The sequence below is a fragment of the Pygocentrus nattereri genome, chromosome 24, assembly GCF_015220715.1.
Source record: "Pygocentrus nattereri isolate fPygNat1 chromosome 24, fPygNat1.pri, whole genome shotgun sequence".
NCBI classification, from domain to species: domain Eukaryota; kingdom Metazoa; phylum Chordata; class Actinopteri; order Characiformes; family Serrasalmidae; genus Pygocentrus; species Pygocentrus nattereri.
The window spans coordinates 14,454,889-14,461,970 of NC_051234.1; the positions used below are offsets into that span (position 1 = coordinate 14,454,889).

General features: G+C 41.1%; 1 long non-coding RNA gene across 1 annotated transcript; it reads right to left on the reverse strand.

The window, feature by feature from the left end:
- Window positions 1-424: 424 nt before the first annotated feature.
- On the reverse strand, window positions 425-1,225 carry LOC108442232. The gene is made up of 4 exons (XR_001859010.2): window positions 1,109-1,225; window positions 781-1,005; window positions 651-673; window positions 425-566 (listed from the first exon to the last, which is right to left on the reverse strand). It is a non-coding gene; the product is annotated as an uncharacterized LOC108442232 (long non-coding RNA).
- Window positions 1,226-7,082: the final 5,857 nt, after the last annotated feature.

A 7,082-nucleotide genomic window follows, 5' to 3' on the forward strand; every position in this document is an offset into this window, starting at 1 on the left:
ATTTCTTGGGAACGTCTTGTCACTGATATATATATCTCCAGTCACACCGTGAAAACTCGTTGGCTGCTTGTCATGAAAAGATGTTCTTGAGTCTTTGAGAATATTCCGAAAGTCTCTTAGACAGTCTGTTTTGGCTTCTCAAAATTTTCTAAGTCAAAATTAAGACTTTAAAACATAGTATAACAGAGCCTCTTGAGAGACATTCGCTAGTCTGCAGACATTCGCTAGTCTGCATTAAAAATGTATAAAATTTCAGAAATTCGAATTTATATAATTCAGACTTTTTAAAAATGTGAGATCTTATACATTAGTGGAATACAGACAGAAGGTTTTATTAATAGAATATACCTTTTGAAAAACAATTATATGTGGTCATAAATGAGCACATGATTTACTAAATGTTATCATATTCAATTATAAATGTCTAAATAATACTGTAACCCAGACTACTCACTGTATCGAACAATTTCCTGCATGTTCTCCCACACTTCATTTTGCCCAAGTGCTTCGCTACATCTATTAGTGCTCCTGAATTCAAGTGTGGATCCTTGAATGAGTACTGGGATCTAAAAGAACATTCAAGAGGTCAGTGCTGCTGCAGGTTTCAGTTCAGAACTACAGAGAACAGAGGCAGGAGACAGTTCACATACCTTTTCATTGTAGGTTTGATGTTCTAAAAATAGATCAGGCAGAGAAAGAAAAAAATGAACCTCCAATTAACTAATTGATATATTTAAATCACATAGAAAATCACAAAACGTTTATCATGGAGATACTCACTTGTAGGAATGAAATGTCTCCCATTTTCATCTCTTTAGACCGTGCTGAGATATCATCAGTAAGGCACATTATGTTTATGTCCAAAGCCATGTTCTGTACTGCCTGACATTTCTTCCTCTCTTCTTTCCTGAGAGCAGCTAACCTGGTTGCTTCTTCATTCCATAGGAACTGGTAAAGGGTTTCAAAGTCTTTCTTAATCTGTTTCTCAGTACATTCAGCCTGTATCTGGAGTATCAAAAACATGCAAACAAACAAACAACAAAAAAAATTAAATAGTGAAACTCCTGTTCTGTAGAATTCTTAAAGGAATGTGTGATGTCATCTTTACTTTAATGTGCTGAATTTCTTGATCACAGGTTTCTTTAGCTTGCTTAAATTTCTGCAACTTCTCTTTTAGGCTCTTCAACACAGCCTTGAGATCAACCTGTAATGGAGATTCCATTGTCCTTTTTAAAAAGCAAGATAAACTAGGAAGCATTTCTTAAAGAATAAAGACACTATCTGGCAAAAAAAATGATACAAATGGGTGCGCCCATGAAACTTTGTCTCTTACTGTAATAAAAGACCAGTAGGAGAATTTAAAATATGCATTCTCCCAGGGCCCACTGGCAGGCCTCCGGTTTTACTACACAATACAGCTCATCTAAATTTTCTTTGTTGTCTGTGTAGCTACTGAATAATAAGGCATAGTGAGCAATAAGCCTCAGATTTCAAGGGGTTAAGAAAGTATTTAAAAAAAACTCTAAAACTGAGTAATCAAGTTTCATCAAGTATTTGTGACAGCCTTAGTTAAAAGTTCACTACGTTTTTGCCAGATGTCCTCCCTTTTGTGTCTCTTTTAGTAGAAAGCTTACATAATTGACTGGGATATGCTCAAATTTAAATGGACAAGGTGACATGCAGGCTGGTGATATTACATGTCAAAGATTATTACACAAATACAAATTTCCCTCCCATGTTGTGAGGACTGCAAAAAAAAAATGTATGTAGTATATAAACATTAAGGTTTTAAAATGTACAATTCACCCCTCATTTCATACAGTCCATATCTAGAAACTGTAAAACATTCTGATTTTGTTTTTGTCACAAAAAGTTTGACCTACAGCTGCATCACAAACTCATGTTATAAGGAGTATGGTGACCAATCAAAACACAGAATATATATTCTTTGCAGTCTTGAAGGTACAATAATAGAAACAGTCTATCTAACTAGAGTTCACTATAAAAACGCAGCAAACAAAGGGTCCTGTTTTCCTCCCTGACTGAAAACATGGCTACCTTCCTCTGGAGTCTATTCACAGGTAAGTACTTGTTGCCTTCCCCAAGTGTTTCAATAATGTTAGTTTATAATATATGTTTCATTACATCACTAAATCAATCTAAATTTACAAATAATAAACCATTCACATTCACCATTAAGTTTTTTTTCTTTTCTCTGCAGGTTTGCTCTTGTTCCCCAGCATAACCACTCAATCATCCATCCATCCATCCATTTTCTAAGCCGCTTCTCCGTCAGGGTCGCGGGGGGTGCCGGAGCCTATCCCAGCAGTCATCGGGCGGAAGGCAGGATATACCCTGGATGGGTCGCCAGTCCATCGCAGGGCACCACTCAATCAATAAATGCTATTTAAAAGCAGTTTGTGTCTCTGAGTATGACATGTCCCCATTACCTAGAAAGTTTTAACATATGTACATTGTGGCGGAGGGCACAATCTGCCCATCATACATACAGAAGAGTTTGAGCCGCTCCCTGTGTAAGCTCAGTAGACTCTACTTTAACTGTCTTGTCACCCTCTTTTGAGAGACTCAGAGGTTTTTCAAAACGAGGTTACAAAGATGCTCAGTGGAACTCTTCCTGCACAGAGGGCACTCCATTCCTTCCTTAGTCCTCCAGCATATCTCCAGGCAGGTTTTACATGAGGGAACTGCAGGATTCCTGAAGATGTTATAGCACTCAGGACAGCATAGGTGTTCTGCTAGCACAGTAGATGCCATGTCAACTCTTTGTAGTTACTGTGTAAATAAAACTGCTCCTCTTCAGTAAAAACTGAGTTTAAAGTGTAGTTTCTTCAAAAAGGTCCAAGGTCCTTTGTGAGTGAGCCATTAAATCCGTTTTCCCTTATGAGGAGATTTAAACTTGGCAACTTCTGTCTTGCGCATCCTCATACTGGCCATTTAAAGTATCCCGCCACTCTCTTATGACGCAACAGGGGATGACATTTGTAACATTATAAATGTACTGGGCTCACCAAGTATTTCTGCTACTTAAATATCCAGCAAGCTCAACACTATACGATGGACAAAGAACAATGATGCAGAGCTTGATAGTTCAGTTCCTTTTCTCCTATTCCTTTATTGTAAAACTGCAAAAATACAAATAGATAATTGTTAGCTTACACATGTCTCAATGAAGTGCACATTCTTCCAGAATATGAATCTCACTTACATGCTGGACAGTAACTGGGACCTCGTAAAATTTAGCCACCAAAGTGAAGCCGTTTTTAACAGAAACCTACAAAGCATGTTGCTTGTTCTCATAGGTATACATATGACACGAAGTAAAAAGAAAACAAGTTATACTTCTGGGCATTGCCCATGTGACGAAAAGAATGCCTTTTAAAGCAAAATGAGAATAACTGTGACTTGAACCTGAGGCAGCAATGAGCGAACCATGACTCTCTTTTCCACTATGAAAACTGGAAGTGAATATGAATCCGCATATTATGAAGTGAATAATCTGTAGGGGCCAGTAGGTGGCGCTCTAAGACCGCAAACAACACGAGACCTTCTGTTGCGTGTACAGGCTACATTCGAGGTCTGCTGAGATAATGACACTTAATTTTGAAGCAAAATTATTTTTATTTCAAAGTAAAGGTTGGGTTCAAAACCTCATGGCAACTTCTCATATTGGTTAGTTTCTGACATGAGACAAAAACAAGGGTTCTCATCGATTTGTATATACTGGCTGAAGCTGGAGGCCTGTAGAGGTCTTGTAAAGTAATTCATTAGAATATATAATCAAGTACATGTAGACATCCAATTAACTGTCTTAGGCCTTCTGCTTAGTCCCACAGGATGAACTTCTTTTCACTGTATCCATAGTTTAGTTTCAAAATAAAGGCTTGATGGAAAAGCTTTGAACTACTGGAAAGGCAGCATGGCCTCCCATCCAGTCACTGACCTGGACCGGCCTTGCTTAGCTTATAGATCAATCCAGCCCAAGGGCTCCCAGGAACCATAGAACCACTGTGTCAACTAAGCTTCCAATATTGGCTATATAAAGTATCTCACCACTCTATTAGGGCTTTATACAAGCTGACTTTTTTTTAAGCTCTCAAGTGTAAGTCAACTCATGTTTATTTCAAAGTCCCACAGGGTGAACGTCTTTTCACTGTATCCATAGTTTAGTTTCAAAATAAAGGTTTGCTTGAAAAGCTTTGAACTACTGACAAGGCAGGGCGGCACGGTGTTGCGCTGGGTAGCGCTGTCGCCTCACAGCTAGGAGGGCCTGGGTTCGATTCCCTGGCCAGGCGACTGGGGTCCTCTCTGTGTGGCGTTTGCATGTTGTCTGCGTTGGTTTCCCCCGGGTTCTCCGGTTTTCTTCCACAGGCCAGACACATGCAGTTAGGCCAATTGGACATGCTACATTGCCCCTAGGTGTGAGTGTCTGAGTGGTTGTGTGTGTCTGTCTGTCTGCCCTGCGATGGCCTGGCCAGGGTGTATCCTGCCTTCTGCCCGAGGACAGCTGGGATAGGCTCCAGCACCACTCAACACAATGCTATACGATGGACAAAGAACAATGATGCAGAGCTTGATAGTTCAGTTCCTTTTCTCCTATTCCTTTATTGTAAAACTGCAAAAATACACATAGATGCTTTTTAGCTTATACATGTCTCAATGAAGCACACATTCTGGGTTGGACCTAATAGACCAGCGATGTTTCTTTTTGCTCACATAGCCATAGCTTGTACATGGCTGGATGCATGCTTCTGAAAGCCTTTATCACTGCGCAGTGCCTCTTTCCAGTTTGTAAATCCATGGTTTGTGAATGCTAAATCTTTATCATTTAAAATTGGCTGTGATGGCGAGGAATCGTTTAAACCATGAGCCACTTTGGCTTGCTTGGGGTAAAGAGCACAGTCAGCTAACGCTGGTGTAGTCTGATATAATGTGGATGAGCCCTCGAATACGACACTGGCAAGTTGATTGATTTTTTTAAAATCAGAAAACAATGCATTATAGGTTTTCCTACAATGTATATAAAATGAAAATGCACAAAATACATACAGAAACGTATCAATAAAGTTAAGTCCATGTTAAGAGGGATTAGCTGCTACTAACTAAGTTAGCAGCTAGCTTAACAGCTAATTGCTAATAAAATAAGCAACAAAAATATTACAAGCAAGTAACCTTAAGCAACGAATCACCACCGTTACCATGTGGAAGTCAAGTTTAAACTCGAAAAAGTGTTTAATTTGCCTTTATATATACCTGCCTCTCATGTACACACTGACAGAACCTGCTACACTGAACTGCTCGAAGTGGTCTGCCAGTTTTATATGACTCAAAGAGCCAATCAGAAGTAAGCAAAGAAATATCTTCACACTACAGAGCAAAATGCGTTTTTGTGATTGGTTCAGAGATAATTTAAAAATACCCGTTGCTTGCATTTTGATTGGAGGGGGCAAAGACAAAATCTGGGGGGCCCCCTCAGCCCCCCCTTAGTGCTGACCCTGTTTACAATCAAGACCCTTCCCTCTGGAAAGGGACTCTGATTATGTCTCATCCCAATTTTTGTGTGTTTGTATTTGTTTATATTTACAAAATTTTATCAATTTGGTCAGGGAAAACACCAAAAGTAATTTATTTGTATGCTTGTCAGTATAAAGGTTTGAGAAAATAAATCACAGATTCTTGTTTTTATTGCATTTTATAAAACATCCAAACTCTTCTGGAAAGTTTGGAAATTTTGAAGAGTACATATATTTATCATGTCCTTACAAGCAAATCATGTTCTTAAAAGTTATTAACAGAAAAAACAAAAGCTCAGAGATCAATATAAACAGCTTCTACAAACACAGAATAAATGCATATACAACATACCAAAGAATCAGACTGGTTTTACATTTAAGCTACAAAGTTAACATAACCCTTCCCATCGACCCACCACCAATGGGAGGGGCAGTAGTCATTGGCGGGGAAGGTGCCTGAGTTGGTGCACGAGGTTGAGATAACGGCTAGATGTAGTCGGGCTCACCTCAACACACAGCTTGGGCTCTGGGTCCAATCTCCTTGAGAGGGGCTGGACTTTATTCTTTTCTGGAGTTGCCCATGATGAGAAGCGGCAGGCAGGTGTGGGCTTTCTCATAGCCCCTCGACTCGACGCCTGTATGTTGGGGTTTTCTCCAGTGGACGAGAGGGTAGCTTCCCTATGCCTTTGGGTTGGGGAACGGGTCCTGACTGTTGTCTGTGCTTATACACCGAACAGCAGTTCAGAGTACCCAGCCTTCTTAGAGTCCTTGGGATGGGTGCTTGAAAGTGCTCCTCCTGGAGACTCTATTGTCCTACTGGGGGACTTCAACGCTCACGTGGGCAATGACAGTGAGACCTGGAGGGGTGTGATTGGGAGGAATGGCTTCTCTGATCTGAACCCGAGTGGTGTTCAGTTTTTGGAATTCTGTGCAAACCACAGTTTGTCCATCATGAACACCATGTTTGAACACAAGGATGTCCATAAGTGCACATGGCACCATGACACCCTAGGCTGCAGATCAACGATTGACTTTGTAGTCGCGTCATTGGACTTGCGGCCATGTGTTTTGGACACTCGGGTAAAGAGAGGAGCTGAGCTGTCAATTGATCACCACCTGGTGGTGAGTTGGATCATGTGGTGGGGGAAGATGCTGGTCAGACCAGGCAAACCCAAATGTATAGTGAGGGTTTGCTGGGAACGTCTGGCAGAAGAACCTGTCACTTTGATCTTCAACTCACACCTCCATCAGAACTTTGACCAGATATTGGGAGAAGTGAGGGACATTGACTCAGAATGGGCCATGTTCCGCTCCTCCATTGTTGAAGCAGCTGACTGTAGTTGTAGCCGCAAGGTAGTTGGTGCCTGTCGGGGCGGTAATCCTCGAACCCGGTGGTGGACACCCCAGATGAGAGACGCCGTCAAGCTGAAGAAGGAGTCCTTCCGGGCATGGTTGGCCTGTGGGACACCAGAGGCAGCTGGCAGGTATCGACAGGCCAAGTGATCTGCGGCTTCAGTCGTCGCCAAAGCAAAAACCGGGGTGTGGGAGGAA